Source organism: Camelus ferus, chromosome 11 (assembly GCF_009834535.1).
Source record: "Camelus ferus isolate YT-003-E chromosome 11, BCGSAC_Cfer_1.0, whole genome shotgun sequence".
In the NCBI taxonomy this organism is placed as follows: Eukaryota; Metazoa; Chordata; class Mammalia; order Artiodactyla; family Camelidae; genus Camelus; species Camelus ferus.
The window spans coordinates 57,392,110-57,413,559 of record NC_045706.1 but is presented as its reverse complement, the minus strand read 5'-3'; the positions used below and the strand labels follow the sequence as shown (position 1 = coordinate 57,413,559).

The 21,450-nt window shown below is 40.0% G+C and overlaps 1 long non-coding RNA gene and 1 other non-coding gene across 2 annotated transcripts in view; both read right to left on the bottom strand.

The window, feature by feature from the left end:
* Nucleotides 1-11,957: 11,957 nt before the first annotated feature.
* The window catches only part of LOC116667221, a 33,756-nt gene continuing 24,263 nt past the window's right edge, over nt 11,958-21,450 (bottom strand). The window contains exons 3-4 of the long non-coding RNA XR_004324036.1: nt 12,822-12,952; nt 11,958-12,221 (exon numbers count right to left, since the gene is read on the bottom strand). This is a non-coding gene — a long non-coding RNA (uncharacterized LOC116667221). The remainder of the gene's footprint in view (nt 12,222-12,821; nt 12,953-21,450) is intronic.
* Nucleotides 15,748-15,819, bottom strand: TRNAV-CAC. Its single transcript has one exon. It is a non-coding gene; the product is annotated as a tRNA-Val (tRNA).

Below are 21,450 nucleotides of genomic sequence, written 5' to 3'. Positions count from 1 at the left end.
GACGAGGTAGCAGGTAGCGTCGCTTTAACAGAACTTTAAGCACGCTTCAACAGAACTGATCTTCATCTATTTTCTTTTACCCCTGAAAGAAATAAGAAAGGAAAGGAGCTGTGAAATGCTTTGAAAAATAGAGCTGGCTATGGAAAAGTTTATTCTTGTTAAGGCATTAATGAAAAAAGCAATACCTTATTTTCAATCCCAACTATCCTATATTAAAACTTCATTTTTTATTTTAAAAGACGTAATTGCCAGTTGTAGAAAACTTAGGAAACACTGAAGAATATAAAATAAAAATCAATAGTAATCTCACAGCCTAGAAACAAACGTTGTTAACGGTTTGGAATCTATCTGTATTCATTTTCATATTTATAGCTGCTGATATAGTTGGAACTTTAAACATAGTTGTATTTATGAAATAAGGATTAAACTATAGATTGTTTTAATTTCTTCTTTACAACTAATACTATGCTATAAGCATTGTTCTAATTTCTAACATGCTCTCCATGAAAAAGATTTTTTAAGACAACATAAAGTTTCACCTATAAGAATGAGCTAAGTGATTTATCAAATCTCTTCCATATGCTCATTTTATGCCATCCTTTTATCCCAATATAACCTATAAATATTTTAATGTCAGAAATGGCTTTTTGACATGGATAATTGCTAACTGAAGTGATTTACAAATGGAGTAACTGAACTAAGTATACAAGAAGAAAGTTATTTTTAAAAAGGAAGGAAGTATTTTGTGTATTTTTCTGGACTTTAGAGGACAAAGTCTTTCTGCCATACATAAAAACAGTGGAGACAATTGCCAAGACAAGAGATTACATTAAATCTTTAAATTTAATTATTATTAAATTTTTACATATTAGAATTATTAATAATTGCTGCTCAAACCTTTGATTACATTAACAATTTAAACAGAAATAGTTTCTCCAAAAGTTAAAAGCAAAGAAAAAACAGGCAGACTATTCACAAAAAATGAAGTAGATTTGTCATTGTTAATGTGTACAGGACTAATCAAAGCATTAGAAGGAGCAGAAGGGAGTGCCCAATATAGTAATAAAATGGGCAAAGAATATGAATAGTCATTTCTCAAAGAAAGTCAAATATCTAATAAAAATTTTAAAAATCATTTGTTGCTTATTATTGAAGAAAGCACATTAAACAGAAATCAGATATCATTATCTTGCCTTAATTAGTAACCAGTTAAATTTCAATCTGAGGAGGTTTAGCTTAAATGTGCTTTTCTGGCTTTCTTAGTGGAATTGCAGAGAGATTGAGGCTCTCTTGAAAGCAGTTTAACAATATATGGTACATGTCTTTAAAATGTTTATGCTCATTAATACAGTTTAAGGAAGTTCCCAGCAACTGAGACAAAGATTTATGGCCAAAGATATTCATGCCAGGCATTTTTAATGCCATTTCACAGATTTTCATAATTACAAAATAATAATGATAAAGAGCATTAAATAAATCATGGAGTCTATGTAAAAGGAAATATTGATCTTCCATCAAAAGTGATGCTTTAAAGAACATTTTATGATGGGCCAATTCATATTATATATGTGAAAAATCAAAGTACAAAGCTACTTATGAAAGAGTATAAGTGAAAGAGAAGAGAGAAAGACTTAAAAGGAAACATATTTATGATATTAATACTGGTTTCTTCTAGGAAGTAAGCTACAGTTTACTTAGATTTGTCTGCTTCCTGAATCTTGTTCTTCATCCCGGTAAAGTGAGAAGGGCCCTTGGGGGCCATATGAGGCGTCTGGAAGGATATCAAGTATCAGGAGTATTTCCTTGATTCTTTATTTTTTTTTTTTAAGGCTTTGGTAGGTCCTGAATTTATGATGCATACTTGGTATGAGGATTACATTCTTGTCCTGTGTTGATCTCTGCCCAGTAGGGCATCCTGTCTAGTTCATGACAGCCTATCCCTGAGGCCTGAAACTTGTCCCCATAATCTCATTTAGCTGAATCCTGCCTTCTCTGGAGAGAAGTCTGGAGCTGGCTCCACAAACTGGTCTGCTGTCTTTATTTCCTGCACCAGAGCTGGCTTCCGGAGTTCTATCTGGTTGTTCAATAACCTCCCTGTATTTCTTAAGATTCTGGGATCTTGGCTGGCTTTGTGGTGCCTTATCATATGTAATATTTCAGCACACCTGTTTCTAGAGGGTTTGCTTTGTTGATTTTCACTACATCAAAGGGGGAGCAGAGAGCAACAGAGAAACGTGATGGGGACAGGCATGGAGACAAGTGTACAGGGCTGTAGATCCAATGGGGAAAGACAATGTTAAAGTCTCAAGGGAGAAGTGACAAAATCACGGAGAGTGAGGAAACCTGGGAGCTCTGTTGAGCCATGTCATCTCTGAAGGCTGACCTGAAGTAGTCAGATAGTCATTTCTGTCCAGATTCCTTCTAGCCTAGTAGACCCCTTGCTGTTGAACATCTGGGAAACTTGACCCTCAGTTTTCTTCTTCAAAGGTTTTTCATTTTGCCAGACAGATGGTAGCTAAAGCCACTGATGGCTTCACCTTAAAGTTTAGGTCCATGGGGTGATCGCTGAAGGGAAAAAGATGTTTTTCATGTCATACAAACTAGTATAAATTGTATTGTCCGTATTGAATTCTTCTTATCAGTCAAAATATTAATTAAAAAATATTTACCAAGGATTTCGTGTACACAGAGAATAACGATAGGATCTAGAAGATAAAATGTGGCACCTGCAAGTAAGAAATTGTTTCCCTGGAAAGATAACAGTATTATATTGTAAGCACTTGGTTGCTATAAGCCAGGAATTTGCATCCCTTGTGCCTAGAACAGAACATAAGGCTGTTCAGTGATGGCTGATACTGACAGCATAAGAACAGGGAATAGTTAAATTCTGAAGCTGGAAGAATTCAAATTACATCATGGAACCACTGACAACCCGTGTGATGAGGGTTGTGTCTCACACATCTTTCTGGACGGTAGTGTTTACACTTCTAAAAGGAGTATTTGGGGAGACATTTTGGGGCCACTGGAAGGCTCATTTAATTGTGAGGAAGAAAGAGAATGGTATTACTGAACAATTCCTGTGTGTCAGACAGAGCACTAATATTTTTTCATATGAGGTGTCACTGGGGGTAATAACCCAGGTTATATTCATTATATCCATATCGAACAAGGCACTGTTCATATGAGACGTTATTCAATTTTCATTGTAATCCTGGAGCTAAATATTAATTTCCCAAACTGTGTCTGAGGCCTTCTGTGGTTAAATCCATCCCATAATTACCTGTATCTCTATCACCTGGCTAATGTTTAGCCCTCAGTAAGTATATATTAAAAGTCTCAGAGAAAGTAAGTAACAGGCTGTAGTCTGTCTTCAACTGTCTGACTTCAACTGTAGTCTCTTTGACTTCAAAATCAAAAGGTCTAGAATCTTCTGTTTGGCCTCGGGAAAATCATTTCTCAAACACTCAGCCTCCTTACCTGAGAGCAAAGGCCACTCATTTCTTAACTCGACTGTGAATTGAAATCTGAGTCCCACCACCAGTCGGATGAGCAGGAGTTCTGAGGCAGTGAGGATGGGAGACACGCAGAGCCAGGGGATCAAAGGTCTCAGCTTCTAAAACCTCCCCTATGACGTGGCCACTGCTAATGGAACCACTGGCAGGCAGCTTCTCCCAGGCGCTCAGCTGCAGTGCGCTCTGATTCGGTGATCTGAAGGAAGACCTTCTATTGTAACTGACACATAACCAGGATGGAAAATAGTATGTGATTGCAGGAAAACGTAGGGCTGCATTTTACCTCCAGACTTGTGCTGCCCATTAACCATAGAATGCGTGCTTGTAAGTTTTCCAGTAAAGCCAACAAACCCAAAACAGGTGAAATTAATTTGTAATTTTGACACTATATTTTATTTAACATGTTGTACCCCAAATTTTATCATTTCAACATGTTAGTCAATACAAAAATATTGAGGAGATATTTTACTTTTTTTGTACCGTCTTTGAAATCTGTTGTGTATTTTACATTTAACGCACATCTCACTTTGCATCAGTTACACTTCAAGCGCTCACACGTGGCTGTTGTATTGGACAGTGGAGGTCTAGGCTCCATACTTTGCTCTTGGAATTGGGAATAAGTAGGTTCAGACTTGCTGGGAAACCTAATATGGTTCGGGTTGCACAGAGGTCCTGGTGGAAGACCTACATTTTTGTGTGTCTTCATGTGTACTATGCACTGAACTTTGAAGTTCCAAAAGCTTTTTTATATATACTTTCTTCTTTAATCAGTGCAACATCAATAGTCATCATACAGATGAGAAGTTCCCTGAGTCTGTTGTAACAAAGTACCACAAACTCAGTGTCTTAAATAACAGATGTTTTATTGTCTCACAGTTCTGGAGGCCAGAAGTCTAAGATCAAGGTGTCTGTAGGACTGCGCTCTCTCTGAAGGCGCAAGGGAGGGAAGGATCTCTTCCTGGCCTCTCTCCTTGTTTCTAGTTGTTCCTCGGTTTGTGGCAGCGTAAGTCCAGTCTTCTTCACATGACGCTCCCGCTGTGTGTGTGTCTGTATCCAAATTTCCCCTTGTTATGTGGACACCAGTCATGTTGCATTAGGGGACCGCCCTACTCCAGTAGGACCTCGTCTTAACTAATGATGTCTGCCAACGACCCTATTTATAAATGAAACCACATTTGGAGGTCCTGGGGGTTGGAATTTCAACATATAAACTTTGGGGAAACATATTCAACCCCAAATATAAGCTTAAAGAAGTAATCATTAATTAGACTGCCTTAGACTGCCTAGTTTTGTCTTAGTAACTGAATGTTGTATATGTAGGTGTGTCTTTTTTTTTTTCCCACATAATTTAATCTGCATTTGTGGTTTATATACCTAAAATTTCAAATTAACATCTCTTAAACCTCTGAAAATAACCTTGGAGCAATATGATGCCTGTATGTGTGAGTATCTTCGTATGTCTGTGGTCTGTGTCTGGGTTTGTGTGTGGGTTTCTCCTGCTTCAGTGGGCGCCCACTCACCATCCCAGTCTCCAAACGTTCCCCAGCCCACAGTAGGCCCTCAGTACATGTTTACTGAACAAAAGAATGGAAGAGCAAAACTTCTGGCAAATTGCGAAGCCTGTTTGTGGTGTTATTATTGTCACGCTAGGGAGATGTAGACATTTTATGGCTTGTCCTTGCTTTGGCTAGAATCTCTGACTTTCAGGGCTTCATAATACTTATTAGAAATTCCATCTGGTTGGGAACTTGGCTAAGCTTCTTGGCCTTGAGCTTTTAATTGATGCTATGTTTATTGGAATGTGAAAAATGTGAGTTCTAGTTTTTATGATGCTCTCTTATGCCTAATTTACAAATATTTTGTTGCTGCAAAGGCCCTTTCTGACTCAGTTATCAGTTTTTACAGAAATAAAATATAGATGCCTTAAGGATGGACCTAGTGTAAGGACCAGGGGCTACGGAGTGGCAGAGTCTTGAGTAGCCAAGTGTCTTGTGTTGAAGTGTGCTTTTTCACTCTTAAGAAGAGCCTGCATCCTGCCATAGGTTGAGTCGAAGACAGTCCACACCTCACCACGCAGTACTGCTCTGTCATGAAGGGGCTCCAGGCTGTCCTCAAGCATGACACCACCTGTTCACAAACACGCTTTCAAATCTCCATCCTGCTGGTTGGATTTCATTCCAGATTCTGTGGTGTGGAACCCAGATGATTGGTCTTAGAGATACTAATGTGTGTGTTTTGTGTGTTAGAGATATCAGACACCTGACTCCATCCACTTATTGAACTAACATTTATTGAGTACTTATGGTATGCTCAGTGCTAGGAACATACGTAAATGAGACTAGGAGGCTGCCCTTGAAGACTTCAAAATCTATAGACATAACCAATTCATTATATAATGAGCAAAGGTCATTACAAAAGGACGAGGCACTTTGAGGGCAGAGAGATTTTTATTGTGAATATTGGAAAGAGGTGGATGGAGAACTCAATCTAGTCTTGTATGAATTTCCTTCTGAGCTAACTGACTTTGGCAAATATTGGCAACTTAGTAAAGATTAGCATAAAACAGAGAGCACTACAGACAAGTAATATGACTTCTTCTATCTAAGGGTGTACTTTGAAGGGGCTCCGTGAACCACATTTGATGGCTTCACAGTTACTGAGCCAGATCCTTCCTGGGCCAAAGGACTCTTACTTTGACAACGCTAGAAGTCCCTCCTACCCTCCCCCTCCTTCATATAAACAATGATAATTAATATGTGCATGTTGCACACTGAACTTTGGAGCATTTTTTATAATTTTCTCACATAGTCATTATCCCAACACTTTGATGTAAGTTTTACCATGTCCATCTACAGACCAGAAAACTTAGGCTTGGGGAAGGTTTTATGACTTACTCAAGATCACATGGATATTTTGTAGTTGTACTGGTCAGCATTCTTGCTTTTGAAAATGTGAAGTTAAAACTGGAATTAACCTAAACAGAATTGACAACTTATTGGTCAACTATCTGGACAGACAGGGGTAGACCTGGTGCCAGGAGGATTAGAAATTCTAAAGTCATCAAGACTGAATCTGTCTAGATTGAATCTGCCACTTTCTGCAGACTGGCTTCATTTTTCTCTAGCAGGTTTCTCTTCATTATTTACCCTTCCCCTGGCAATTCTGAGGGCACATTCAAATGGCTTTACCCCTAGAGGGTACAGGGGTCTTCCCAGCCAACTTCAGATACTCAGTTCCACAGGTGGGCTCTGACTGGCTCATTTGGGGTCAGGTAACCCCTCACTATGGCTGGAGTAAGGGTCACCACCAACACCATGTACTTTGGAGACATTACTTAGGAGAAAAATGGTGTTATCCTACGCAGTCAGAATAATTAAAGTCCACATCGGTGGTGGAGTTGGAACTGAAATCCACGCTTCCTGACTCCGAATCCAACATTGCTTCATGCTTTTTGGACATTGAGGACACCACAGTCATTTTTAAGTTGAATATCTAAGAGACTTTTTGTCATTTGCACTTGAATGTGTCACAGGTCCCTCAAACTCAAACTGAAGGGACTTGCAACTGTGTTACCATAGCTCTCTGGCTCCATGCCCACCTGGTCTTCCTTCGGGTTCCTGTCTCAGGGACAACTGGCCCAGGGCTGCATTATAATTTCCATGAGCTCTAAGCACTTTTGCTCCTTCCATAGAAAAAAAAAATTAAAGATTGCATTTTATTTCATTGGTATAAAGATGGATATATGAATATTATATGATTAAGCACACTCCTTGAATTAAATTGTTCATTTTGATTTTATAATTTAAAATACACTTTTGCGGGCTTCTAAAAATATTATAGGCCCAAACACTATGCCTGCTGAGACTGATGGGTAAGTTGGAACTGAACTGGCCTTAAACTGGTCTGAATGGTGCAAACCAGAAACTTGGGATTTACCCTTAATATTTTTCTCTCTCCAGCAGCACAACTCAGTCACCATATTCTATCAAATTTATCACTTACTTTTCTCCTCGAATTACACATCACCTGCATTTCTTTCTTCTACTCCTACATTACTTTGTTCTTGGTTGTTTGTTTGTTTCGTTTGGTTTTTCGGGCTTTTTTCTTTGCTTTTCTTTCTTTTTTTTTTCTCTTCCCTGAGATATGGAGGCGTTTTCATGCGGGCGAGTGGGAGGCTGGCGAGAGCAGGGCGTGGGGCGGGGCAGGGAGCCGGGCGGGAGGAGAGGGGAGGGGCGCGGGAGAGAGGGCGTTGGGTTGGAGGGAGCGGGAGGGCGCTTTCGTGGTGGAGACTTGGTCGGGTAGGGATTTAGTCTGTATTCGTTGTCTGCTTTCTTCTTTCTTCTTCTTTAGTTAGTTGTTTGTCTTTCGTCTTTATGTGATTCTTTCGTCTTTCTTTCTTCGTTCTTTCTTGCTTCCTTCCTTCCTTCCTTCTTCCTTCCTTCCTTCCTTCCTTCCTTCCTTCCTTCCTTCCTTCCTTCCTCTCTTTCTCTCTTTCTTTTTGTCCCCATTTTTACTTCTAGGGTCTAAACAGTCATACAATCTTGACTGGTCCACTGGCATCCATGGTTGTATTTCTCTAATCTGCAGTCATTAGTGCAGCCAGAATGATCTTATAAAACAAGTCTATTTTACAGTCATTCAAGAGCTTCTCCTTCTTCTTCTTCTCCTCCTCCTCCTCCTCCTCCTCCTCCTTCTTCTTCTTCTGATAATGGCAAAATAATCTTAACATAAGCTGTCAGTTCCTGGTGGGGCTAACTCTTGCCTGTCTCGTCTGAACTATCACCTAGCTGTCCGGCTCGATCTTTCTGGCCTGGCCACACTGGGCTCCTCTCGGTTCCTTGAGTGTGGCTTTATCCTTTACATCTCAGAGCCCTGAAACACAGTCTTTCTTCCGCAATGTCCTTTCTTCTCCCTGACTTACCATATTAATTACTCATCATTCTTTACACTTTGCCTGAAATGTCCCTTTGTTGGGAAATCTCCCCCTGGGCGCTGCTCACACAGCTTGGATCAAGTAACATGTCCTCCTGGCAAACTGTACGAGATGTTTCTTGTAGTGAAATATCTACAATTATAACTGAATATCTAATTGTGTAAATAATCATCTGGTGTCCATTTCACCCACCAGAAGGAATGCTCTATGGCTAATTTATCATCGCTTCCCCACTGTGGCTGCTACGCAGTAAATACTCAGTGTCTGCCAATTGAATGAATGAAAAAGGTATGTTGGTGTGTCTTGAAATACTTCACATTTAAAAAATTCACAGCAAAGTTTTTTGAGGACCAATGACAGGCACTCCAGTGAGCTCTGAAAACCTAAGACATTCATAATCACTACCCTGACAGATTTTTGTTTTTTCCTAAGCCAATGAGACACAGAAGTTAGGTCAATAACAAATTAATAAAATTCTCCCCAGTGGTGTGTAGAGTGAGAAGGATGCCAAGTTTAGCCTTTAAAAGCTTCCTCATCCATAAGAGTTTAGTTGCTGGGTCATCGTGGTTCCTAATGTTTGGGACATCATTTTTTTCTCTGCTTTGAATTCACTGTGAGATGTGCAGAGGGCAGAAGGGTTGAGGGTCCTAACCTTCTTGTTCCATTGCCCGCAACTGAATCACCAAGTTCATGGCTGTTGATCTGGACATTTAATTGCACTGAATAAAAGTCCCCTAGGAGCTTGAAGGTTTTGACTCTTTGTGCTGGAATGCTTCCATTCAGTTGGTTTGGCCATTACCCTGATGCTGATTTAGTACTGATCAGGTTAGATGGCTATCTGAGTAGATCGAGGCTCAGGAAAATATAAATTGAATCCCTAGAAACCAACACAAGTATCGATGGAACATTAAATGGTCAGACCAGGATGGAAAGGCTACAACTGCTGTGCTCTTAATTAATGGTGTTACAGGCGTTATCTTCTTTGATCTTATAAATCAGAAAGTGTGTGTATCTTTTGAAAGTTGGATGCAGCTTTAGGAGCTTAGGCCAGTCCAAAAACTGAATGGTGAGTAAATTACTGCATGAATATGCTTTCTAATACTGGCCTCTTATGTAACAGTGACTCCACTCTCCATCTCATATACTGATTTATGGCATTAAAAAGTTCAAATAAAAGCTGTATTTTATAGTTGATACAGTGGAGACTCAGTGCAATGATGTAATTTATCCCAAATTGCAAGATTTCTTAGTAACACTCCTTAGTGTAGAGATTGACTGGAGATTTGGTGATCTCCCTGTTTTCTCTTGCTAATTTGCTTTCCCATTATCCATTGATTCACAATCAACTCTGAGTTGTTTGCTCATGTACTAAGCGCACTGTGGTTTTTATAGAGCAAATCCACTGTCACAAATAATGTGAAATTCACATAGTAGCGTACGTCCTTCTCCTCACTGCCGATTTCCCTGCGCTCAGAAGTCTACACAACAATTACAGTCCGAGGAACACAGAGTTAGGAAAATAAATAAGTGAAGAAGAGCCCCACCTAAATACAGGGGCAGGCCTATTATGTGTCATAAGTGGAGAGAGAAAAATAATCACTGAGTGTCCTTAAGACTATCACAACAATGTAAGGCATTACAGTGAAAAGAGTTTGTTCTTTGGAGTCAGAAAAAATTAGAAATGTAATTACTGTTTATTTTGTTGGGTGACCCTGTGCAAATTAATTTACCACTTTAAAGGTGTAGGTATTTTTCCTTTATTAATTTGAGATAATTAATCAACTAGCACAGCTGTGGTGGGAGTGTCCCTTTCGCATCATCCAAAGCTGATTGGAAGGGAGATGGGGACTGCAGCTTCCCCTCTTCACTCGCCTCCTCCTTATTCCTCTTGCAAGAGGGTAGTTGTTTCTAGAATGGTTCCTTAGCTCATGAGATATTTATTGGCCAGGGAGGAATCAATGTGCGTTAAACTCTCCTAGTGCATGCTTCAGCGTGTTTTCTCCTGCACGGTGTCAGAATCATGCAGCGTGCTGGAGGGTGGCACCGTCCCAGGAGCAGATGCAGGATTCAGAGAGGTAGCCGTGTCTGCTTCGGCTCAGAACCTGAGCCCCAGGCTCCAGCCCAGAATCAGCAATGAGTCCTGCAGTTGCAGCGTTGGTCACTAGTCTACCTTTTAATAACATGGTGCTTTTCTCTCCTTTCCTCATCTGCAAAATAAGGATCAACCTATCTTGGAGGTTGTTGGGATGAATTGAGTTAAAACAGGGAAGGGGTTTAGAAAAATGCCTGACATAAGATTAGTGCAATAAACATATATGGACTGACTGAGTGTACCACCTTCTGAAATAGAATTATTATTAGCCCTACTTTGAAGATGAGAACACTGGAGGTCAGAGAAGTTAAGCCACAGGCAGATGATACTAGAGCCAGCCCTTCAACCAAGGCCAGCAGACTGTCAACTGCATTAGCAAATGTTACAGATTTATTCATGGGGAGGACATAGAAAAAATCCTCCTTAAACATTTTCTTCCCCAATTCTCTATTGTGCAAGTGAGAAGAGAGAGGGGAAGAAAGGAGGAGCTTAACCTCGAGTAACACAATGTGGCATCTGCAAATTCATTTTTACATTTGGGTTAAATCAGTTGTCAAATGATGCTAAGAACTGAAAGCGGTTTCCGGGGGAGAACTGAGTCCGAGTAACTGGTAATGTTATCTCTGCTCCAGACAGTCACTGGCTGATTTCCCCAAACTCCAGTTATGTCAGTAAAACAGGAGGTTTGCTCTTATCTGAAAGTGAGGAGGAGGAAGTGAGTTTGGGAGCTTAAAAATTATGAAAGAAGCCACTAAGTCACCATGGAGAGAAATCAGATGTTGTCTGGAGTCCTGCAGGAGAGCCATGCCATCATTCATGGTGCAGATGCAGTGAAGGGTAAAGAACGTTAAGAAGGAGAGGGAAGGAGAGAGAGGGGAGAGACAGAGACAGAGAGAACCAGAGAAAGAGAGGCTATGCCAAATAAATAGCACAATTTCCAAATGAAAACAAGTTTACATTTCACTAAAGTACATTGGATCAAAGGCACTCAGCAAAGGAATCTAAATCCCATGTTCTGGGTTTGTGTTCTGGGATATAATCTAACTATTAGCCACCAATTTACCACGAGCTCAGAAGTTCACAGGACCCACTGCAGCCTTCAAAATTTTGCCCCCACCCCACGCCTAAGAGATGCACCCACTTCCCCTGGCTCTTGGCTTATACTGTGATCATTTAGCCCAGCCAAAGCAGAACCGTCCTTGACATTTTTCTAAGAGCCAATTCCTGCACAACTTGGTTAATCTGGGTCTACAATTTAAAAGTAGAATGTGGGCCACGCTGGGAAACAATTTGTCATTTCAGCAGTGGTACTTGGTTCACATCGATCATGTGCTTTGCCAGGACTTTGGACCCGTAGATAAGTCCTTCATTCCACTGTCATAGCAGACCGAGTCCAGTGTGTTGGTGATAGTGGAAAAGAGATGCCTGTGTGACCAGAACCATGGCACTCTTTCCAGGACCTACAGGAGCCAAAGTCGTAAAGGCTTTTGTATAAAAACATGGTGAGGATGTTAATGCACGTAATGTTCAACAGGCTCCATTCATCCTGCCAGATGGAATGGTAATTCCAAACTGAGTTCCGAGTTCCACCCCGCAGATTTTACAGCCGTCTTCTGGTGTAAGTCATTACCCTTTTCTCGTCTTTGTTCTCGCATGGTATGTTGGTGCAGCAGCCTGTTAACACCTGAGAAACCGTAGTAATGCCGCTGACATAAAAAGTTAAATAAATAATGGGGGGGGCGGTTTTGTGGGGGGAGGATTCCTATGAATATCATGAGGACGTGAAGAACTGAGTGGGGTTCTGGGTGAGCACTGAGCCCGAGGGACTGGAAATGGTGATCTCTGATCTAAATCATTAGAACAGGTCTATTGGTGGATTTTGCAAGGTTCAAAGAAATGATGGGAGAAAGGCTGTAGCTGAGGAGGCCTACAAGGGAGATTCAGGGGCAGAACAGGGAAGATGATTAGATTGTCCTGAATAAATCAGATGAAGTAGAGTTTAGGGCGGAATTATGAAACCTTGCAATCCCATACACGTATAACCATTTTTAATAGAATGATGAGTTTTGCTTTAGGTCCATCTCACCTTTGACTTCCATAAAGGCCGAGATGAGCTCTGAGAATTCTGTCCGTGCAAATTATGTTTATTAGGGTGTAAGTTCAAAAGAACCATTGTTCTTACATTAGAGAAGTAATGCTTTAATTCCCCATTTCCCCTGGCTTCTATTGTAGGATAACACATTGCCCAGAACTGTAGAATGTTTTGACTTGTTGATAATCCTACCTGTGTAGTGACATTGGTCGGTCCATCTGCTGCTTCTGTTCACCTCTTCTCCAACTGACTAACGGATGACTCAGGAATAGATCTTCAGCAGGCTGTGAAATTGGCGGTTCTCTGATGAAAATACGTTTAAACTGTGACAAGACACATGGACAATAATTTATATTCTCTATAGCGATCTGCTGGCTCTTCATTTCTTTAATACCACTTAGACATGGGTATGTTTTGTGAATCGGGGGAAATTTTCAGTCAACAAGAAGTTTTAGAAAGTGGCATAATTTGGTTAATGGAATAATCAGGATGAGTTGAAATTAGCAAGAATTTTTTTCCTATTTGTTTTTCTTGTTAATTCTTTTTTTTAATTGAGGTACTGGGGATTGAACCTAGGACCTTGTGCATGCTAAGCATATGCTCTACCACTAAGCTGTTACCCTTCCCCACTAAAAATGTTTTTGGTGAGAGAGTCAATCCCCAGTTCCCAGGTATTTGGCTGCCCTAAGAAACTAAGATGGACAATGAATCTTCTTGAAATTAAGACTCATAGACATAACTGTTTCTTTCTTCCTCCTAATATCCCTAGTGGACACCAAGAGCAGAGGTTGAGAATAAGTTTGGTTTAGAATAGAGAAGTAGGGGTTTATTTCTTTTTCATTTTATTCCCACCACTGCCTCTCCCTCCCTAGATATGTGAGAATTCTTATCTCTGAACCCTTCAATCTCCTTGGGATTTTATTTTGAGACTTTTCTAAGACAATGTATGGATCTGGTTCAGACTAAGAACACTAACCTTCTTCCATGAAACATATCCTTTGCATTGCCGAGGATTGATATTTTCAAGTCTCTGGGTGACTCAAAATAGGTAAATTCCTCACCTTGTGTATTTTTAAAAAATGTCCCCACTACTATATAGGCTGAGGAAGAAAAGGCTCTTTTCATCTGGGGCCAGAAGTCAAAAGTCCATGTTGGAAAAATTCACAGAAAATTTTCCAACCTGGAATATGGCTGTGATAGGAATTAGAGAAGGCTGTAGACAGAAAGGAACGTGGAGTCAGAAGCATCTTAAGCTTATAGCAACTTTTTTATACGCTGAAAGGGGAAGAAGCAGAGAAGTTGCTGAGAGAGAAGGCTAGGATTTTACGGTTCCCAAGGAGGATGAGAAGCAAGGGAAGGCAAAGGGGTTCACCTTGAACAAAAGGAGAGGCCTCTCATTCACAAAGCTTCTGGACAAAGGAGGGATGGTTACCCTGTACAAATGACCATGTAAGTAGAAGGGCAGGAAACAGGATGTCCAGCCTAACAGACCTACTTAAAAAGCAGAAGAAAATTAATTGGAGCAGAGTAAGAGTTTTGAGAGATGAAATGCTTCTGTGTCCATATTACCTGAAGCTGCTCATTTTTTCAATGGTCAGGTGAGAAAGAAAGATTGGAAAACAATTGTATTAAAATTGTTTTGTAATACATTCTTATATAGGGCTTATGAGACTGTTCTAGACATTGCTTGAAATAGTGTTTCATTTAATCCTTATGACCACCCTAAGAAGTAGGGACTCTGATTAACCTCACTTTACAGATGAAGACGCTAAGACACAGAGAGGTTAAGTAATTGGCTCTAAGTCACACAGCAGGTACACAAACCAGGATTCAAACCGAAGCAGATGGAGGGTTCCACAGTAGATGTTCTTATCTATTATGCTGTGTCTCTGTGAAGTAAAAATGGTGCCCTAATATATTATTTGCAGTCTTACCAGGGCAAGGTTTAAAAGTCAGGGCTTTATGTGAGTTGCATCCTGAAACTCTTTCCTCCTATTTCACACACAAATCAGATCCTTTTTAGTTTGAGCCACATGCAACAGAAGAGAAACACAATATCTGCCAGAAACTCCCAGAGTTGTCATTTGAAACACTTAATACTGTACGTGCTTGCTAGATGATGTCTTAATCTGCTACTGCATTTTATAAATAACTTCATCTTTTCTTCTCCAAAGCCATAAATCAGCTCAATTTGTGTCATTTGCATCCTCGCTTTCTTTCATTTTTTTTTTCCTTCCAAACATTACAATCTTAAAGGGCCCGCCTTTTGAGGCGTGTGTTGATGGGCTCCTGGAGACAGAAACCAGCAAACATCAATTTCTTTTGTTAAAAGTAACAGAATAACTTGCCAACTCTGTTCTTTCCTGAAACAAAACCCCCAGAAATTGGAAAAGCCTCTGGTTGTGATTGTTTCTTGGAGAGATTTTCAAGGGCTTGTGTACCTTTTCCTCAAGTTCGTTCCTGATCCTGTCCTATTTAAGGCAGGCTGAGTCTGAAATACTGGCCATTGTTGGCCCGAGGGCTCGTATCCCACTGCTGGCAGCTAAATACCAGCTATGTTCTTTGCTTGGGAAACCACAAAAAGGAGAACAGGACTGACTGGCATTTAGGGAAATAACTTCCTCCAGTCTAATGGCGCCTGGTTAATTAAAACTGCTCAAACTGTCACTGTGGGCTGTTGCAAAAAGGTCCTGGTTGCCAGGCAGAGTGAAATGCTGCGGCGGGATTGTCTGATGTGTTCAGGCATGTTTGACAGGGACAATCTCCTCAAGGGGGTCACTGTTAAGAAAAAAAAAAGAAAGAAAAGAAAAGATTTTGGATTTTATGTTTTGTAATTAGCAAGAGCCACACTGCTTTTAACCCTTTGTCTCTCACAGCCTATATGAACAGTCTGAGAATGGGACAAGTTACAAGAGATGGCACACCTGTTTTGGCATTGCCATTATACTTCAGTGGCTGTCACCTGCTAATGTAAAGTATGGACTGGAAATCAGATATGCCTGGGTACAAATTCTGGTTCAGACACCTCTTAAATATATGACTTAGAACAGTTTACTTTTTTTGTTGTTATTTGTTTGTTTTGGGGGAAGGAGATAATTAGGTTTACTTATTTATTTAATGGAGGCACTGGGGATTGAACCCAGGACCTCATGCATGTGAGGCATGCCATTTACCACTCAGCTATACCCTCCCCCGAACAATTTACTTTTTGAAATTTTGTACCTAAACTGCTAAAACTTGGAGCATAATATTATATATCTCAGGATTTTTAGGACTAAATGATATGATATGATATGATATGATATGAGATATATATATCTATATATATATGCTTGTTATATAGTAGATATTTGATAACTATTATTCCCTTTTCTTCCTTATCTTATCATTTGGAGAGAACACAAAACATTCAAAGTTAAGACCTACAAATTCAGAAATGTTTCTTCTAACTTTTAAAAACAAACAGCAGCCACACAGGAATAGTTCATACAGTTTGATACATCCATATGATAAAATGCTTTGCAACCATTTTTTAGAAAAATCACATTTTAATGAATAATTCATGACATAAACATGCTTCTGTGAGAATGTTGTGAAAAAAATTAGCATATTAAATTGTATATGAAATACGATGTTTTTTTTAATTTTTAACAGAACATCAAAAAAGCCTATAATGATTTTTATAATGTGTTAATACTTCTTAATTCCTACTGGTAGGTTTGTAGGAAATTTTTATTTTCTTATATCTTCTATATTTTAATACAAAATGTATAGTTTAAAAAAGAAAGAAATGAAACATAAAAATCACTCAAAAAGTTAACAATGCAATCAAATGATACTGGTTTTTCTGGATGGCTTAGAAAATGACTCAGAATGATTTTAAAAAAGGTTAGTCATAAGCAATGACAGTGCTATTGAAATGAGGTAACTATTTTGAAAGAGTCAAAGTCATTTTCACACAGGAGTTCTTGAAGTTTTGATATAAAAATCCATCTTATTATTTTATAATGGCCTTTTACCAAACTCCCAGCAATGTACAAGGAAGGAGAGTTTGAGTTTTGGGGGAAAAGGCACGTATAACTTGGAAACTTCTGAGCACTGTGTACTGTGCTGGGAAATTCACTTACTTTTCTATTTTATCCTTTCAGTCCTTGAGAAGGATCTACTGTTATTTAATTTTTAAAGATGAGGAAACTTTTGTTCAGCAATGTTCTGAAATTTACCTAAAGTCAATAGCTAGGATGAGGAAGAGCAGGAAAGGAAAGGTCTGTCTGACTTTTTAACACCAACCCATGACCGCAGGGTTGGCCGTAGGTGCTCTGGCTCTGTTGGCCACAGTGTGTCTACCGTTGACTGTGCGTACCTATTTACACTTAAATCAATTAACATGAACAAAATTAAAAACCAGGTTCAGGCACTCTAGACACACGTGGACTGTAGGATCGAACTGTGCAAACATTGAACATTTGCATGATCTCTGAAGATTCCAGTCGGACAACACTGCACCATTTGTGAAGAGATTCACAAATGGAAGAGATGACTGACGGTTAACCAGAGTGGTCACAGAAAGCTCCCTGATGGAGGAGGTGAGAATCAGCTGGCGGAATGGTGAACCAACTTTCTTTTTAGTGCTTCTGCGTCTCCTTTCAGATTCCTTCTCTAATCCTCATTCCTCAGCACATGCCCCTAGTCTTGATGTCTACTCCCAGCTTTCCATGATCACAGTCCTGAGTCCTGCGTTAGGGACCCACACTCTCATCCACTGGTATCAATTTCCCTTCCCAGGGAGCATTAGGTTATTATGCAGGTCTTGCCACTGATGAAATGGAGTGAAGATCGTCTTCAAATTTGATGAAAACAAGTCAAGGGATATGACTGCCTCAATTAAAAAAAATTCATCAGTAGCAGCCCTTAAACATTGATTCTTGCCCCAGACTTGCTGCTGGACCATTTGTAGTGAGCCATCGTAGCATCTGGCTTTGAAAACCAGTGGGTCTTATATCCAGGAGACCCCAAGGGCTGTAAGAAACTAAGACTTTGCTATTGAAGGGCTCACTCACAAAGTCCCTGCTCTGAGTCCCAGCACAGAAGCAGCAGCTTGAAAAGCACCTGGGTTGTATGAGAAAGAGATTCACTGACTAATTTTAGGGCATGTGCCAGCGGGCACCATTTTTTTTTCTACTCTTTCCACCTAGCTGGCCTGGCTCTGGGAGGAACCATCTCTGCTCTCCACCAACCTAGCTAACACTCTGAGATCCACCCCAGCGTTCCCCTAAGGACTGCCCTGCCCAACTGCCTCCTCTAGCTGGTCTCTCCAAAGCACTTGCCCCACCTGGTTGGTGGCCCCCGCCAGCATGAGCACACCTCCAAAGCAGCTCCTACTCTGGGGAGGCCAGCCCTGCACATCAGCACTCCTATAGTGGTCATGACCAAGCCTCACAGACAGTTGGGCTAGGGGCCAGCCCCATCTACCTGTGTGCCCCCAGCAGTTGCAGCCAAGTCTTGTAGACAGCTTGGCCGAGGACCAGTCTCACCCACCAGGGCATCCACAGCAGTTGTGGCTGAACCACATAGCCAGGCAGCTGGGGACCAGTCCTGCCAACCAGTGTGCCACCAGCAGTTGAGCTTGGGTCTCACAGCCAAATGGCCTGGAGGCCAACCCTGCCCACCAGCATGCCCAGAGCAACCACAGCCCAACCACAACAGGAGGGTACCTGCAGCCTGTAAAGGGGATACACCTGCAGCACCTGGTTCAGATGACCATAGAGGATTGTGCCAGTTGGACCCACAGAACACCTTCTACATACGGCCACTTTTTTAAGACTGGGAGATATAGCTGGTATACCTAATAATTAGAAACAAACTTAGAGTGTTAGACAAAATGCCGAGACAAAGGGATACCTCCCAGACAAAAGAATAAGACAAAGCCTCAGAGAAAGAACTAAATGAAATGGAGATAGGCAATTTCCCAGATAAAGAGTTCAAAATAACAGTCATAAAGATGCTCACTGAACTCAGGAGGAGGATGGATGAACTCAGTGAGAACTTCAACAAAGATATAGAAAATATAAAAGGAACCAATCAGAACTAGAGAATACAATAACTGAAATGAAAAATACACTAGAGGGAATCAACAGCAGAACAAAGGATGCAGAGAATGGATCATTGATCTGGAGACAGGGTGGTGGAAATCACCCAATTGGAACAGCAGAAACTAAATACATATATACATGGAGATATGGAGATAGATAGATAGATAGATAGATACATACATACATACATACATACATATAGTTTAAGGGACCTCAGAGACAACATTAAGAGTACTAACATTCACATTATAGGAGTCCCAGAAGGAGAAGAGAGAGAAGGGACATAAAACCTATTTGAAGAAATAATAGCTAGAAAGTTTTCTAACCTGGCAAAGGAAGAAGACATCCAAGTCCAGGAAGCTCAGAATTCCAAACAAGATGAAGCCCAAGAGACCCACGCCAAGACATGTTATTATTAAAATGTCAAAAGTTAAAGTAGAGAGAATCTTAAAGGCAGCAAGAAAACAACTAGTTACATACAAGAGAAAGACATCCTCCCTAAAACTATCAGCTGATTTTTCAGCAGAAACTTTATGGGCCAGAAGAGACGGGCAAGATTACTCAAAGTGATGAAAGAAAAAAAACCTCCTACAACAAAGAATACTCTACCTGGCAAGGTTATTATTCAGAATTGAAGAAGAGGTAAAGCGTCTCCCAGACAAGCAAAAGCTAAAAGAATTCATTACCATTAAACATGCCTTACAATAAACCTTACATGGAAAAGGCAATAGCTAGAAACAAGAAAATTATGAAAGGAAAGATCTCACTGTAAAGGCAAATATATAGTAAAAAAAAGTGGATTCAACCACCTATAAAGCCAGGAGGAAAGTTAAAAGACAAAAGTAGTAAAATTGTCTATATCTAAAGTGATTAGCTAAGTGATACACAAAATAAAAAGATGTGTGATGTCAAAAATATACAACATGGGTTGCAGGGAGTAAAATGTAGTGCTTTTAGAATGCACTCCAACTGAAGCAACCAATAGACTGCTATACGCATAGATTACTATATATGAACATGGTAACCACAAACCTGTAACAGATACACAAAAAGTACAAACATCCAAAATATACAAAGTATACAGAATATACAGTGAACTCATACACCTCAACATCAAACCCACCCCCCAAAACAAAACAAAACCCAAACAACCCAGTTAAAAAATGGGCAGAGGAGCTGAATAGACATTTTTCCTATAGAAGACACAGATGGTCAACAGGCACATGGAAAGATGCTCAACATCATTAACCATCAAGGAAATGCAATTCAAAACCACAACGAGCTGTCACCTCACACTTGTCAGAATGGCTATTATCAAAATCACAACAAAAAAAACAAGTATTTGTGAGAATGTAGAGAACACAGAACCCTTGCGCACTGTTGGTGGAAATGTAAATTGGTGCAAATGTAAATTGGTGCAGCTACTATGGAAAACATTGCAGAGGTTTCTCAAAAAATTAAAAATAGAACTACAGTACAATTCAGCAATTCCACTCTTGGGTATTTATCTGAAGAAAATGTAAACACTAATTCAAAAAGATATATGCACCTCAATGTTTATAGCAGCATTGTTTATAATTGCCAAGATATAGAAACAACCTAAATGCCCATCAACAGATGACTGGATGAAGGAGATGTAGTCTATATATTCAGTGGAATATTACTCAGCCATAAAGAAGAATGACATTTTGCCCTATTTGTTACAACATGGAAGGACCTGGAGGGTATTATGCTTAGTGAAATAAACCAGACAGAGAAAGACAAAAAACATGATCTCACACATAGGTGGAATCTAAAATGTACATACAAACAAACAAAACAAAACACAAGCAGATTCATAGAGAACAAACTTGTGGTCACCAGAGGGAAGAGGGATGAGGGTTGGGCAAAGTAGGTGAAAGAGATTAAAAGGTACAAACTTCCAGTTGTAAAATAAATAAGTCGTGGGGAGGTAATGTAGAGCATAGGGAGTATAGTCAATAATAGTGCAATGACTTTGGTAACTAAACATTGCAGTAATCAATTCACTCTGTATATTAATGTTGAATCACTATATTGTACACCTGAAACTAATGTAGTATGTCAAGTATACTTTAATGAAAATAATAAAAAAGAAAAATCATTAAAAATCAAAATATTAGGAGAAAAAGATAAGGTATTATGAGATAAGTAATCAAGTAAATAAATGAATAAAGGCTCAAAAAGAGTGACACATCTCACTGATTGGCTGCCCAAGAACTCGATGACATGGGAAAAAGCTCCCAGCAAGGGCTTTTTCATCTCTGAACCTACAGATCATGTAACCTACAGTACTGGAAGTTATCTCAGGTAACAAGCAAACACCCAAGTAACTTTATAGCATCTTCCATTTATTAAAGAAGGACTGGGCTTGTTCTATATGGCTCTAAGAGGCAGGACTGGGTCACCTTTGGGAAGTTGAGCGAAGATGTGTTTTAGCTAAAATGTTAGCTATTCACTGACTCTGGGTGGATGTGTAAGCTCTAGATTTCAGACGGGGATGTGAGTAGACGCTGGTAAACATATAAGGGTGCTGTCTGTATACTTTGAGGCTGACTAGGGTTTGGGTATGAAAGATTGTTTCCATCCTTAGGTTTATGTCAGTCTGTGTCCTGTCCCAGCGGCCACATGCTGAGCTCTGACATAGAATTGGTACAGGATCCCCGTGTGTTGTCTCAGGAACTCAGTAGTGGCCTCTCTGGGACAGAACA